Consider the following 1042-nt stretch of genomic DNA (forward strand, 5'->3'; position numbering starts at 1 on the left):
CCTTTGTTGTAAAGCTTAATAATTAGGTTGTGATTATTATGGAAACATTTCTGATACTCAATGTAAGTGCAGACTGAGGTTGCCTACACTCTGAGTCACTAAATTTACAAATAAGGATTTTATAAGGACATATAAAAACTTTTTTTTAAATTGAAGTAGAGTTGAAAATAGACTCTTGTAGGATGAATTCTTAAGCCAAGGATTGTGTCTTACCCTTTCTGCATATTAAACACAAGACCACTGACACATAGTGTTCAATATTTTTTTTTTTAAGATTTTCTTTGTTTATTCATGAGAGATATAGAGAGGCAGAGACATGGGCAGAGGGAGAAGCACGCTCCCCACAGGGAGCTTGATGCTGGACTGCGTCCCAGGACCCCGGGATCATGCCCTGAGCTGAAGGCAGACACTCAATCGCTGAGGCATCCCTGTAAATGGTTATTGAATACAATTATTAAATAATTGATCTTACCTGTCCAGCTATACTATAGAGTAATAATTCTGAGGGTTTGCAGTAATTTTTCTGGAAAGTAAGTCCATCTGGTGTTCACTACATATAGTCAGCGTACATTTTGCCTCTTATTTCTTGTAACACCAAACTATATCTCATTTGTGTCTTATGACATATTACGTCTATAAAAATAAAGTTTGTTTATCTTATTATTTTATTTTTTATTTTACTTTTAAGATTTTATTTATTTATGAGAGACACTGAGAGAGAGGCAGAGACACAGGCATAGGGAGGAGAATCAGGCTCCATATAGGAGCCTGATGTGGGACTTGATCCCAGAACTCTGGGATCACGTCCTGAGCCAAAGGTAGATAGATGCTCAACTGCTGAGCCACCCAGGCGTCCCCAAAGAGTCGTTTTTTATTTCTATTTATTTTTGAAGATTTTATTTGTTTACATTAAAAAAAAAAATTTTATTTGTTTATTCATGAGAGACAGAGAGAGAGGCGGAGTCATAGGCAGAGGGAGAAGCAGGCTCCATGCAGGGAGCCCAATGTGGGACTCAATCCCGGGACTCCAGGATCACATCCT

This window comes from Canis lupus, chromosome 9, assembly GCF_011100685.1.
Source record: "Canis lupus familiaris isolate Mischka breed German Shepherd chromosome 9, alternate assembly UU_Cfam_GSD_1.0, whole genome shotgun sequence".
Classification (NCBI taxonomy): Eukaryota; Metazoa; Chordata; class Mammalia; order Carnivora; family Canidae; genus Canis; species Canis lupus.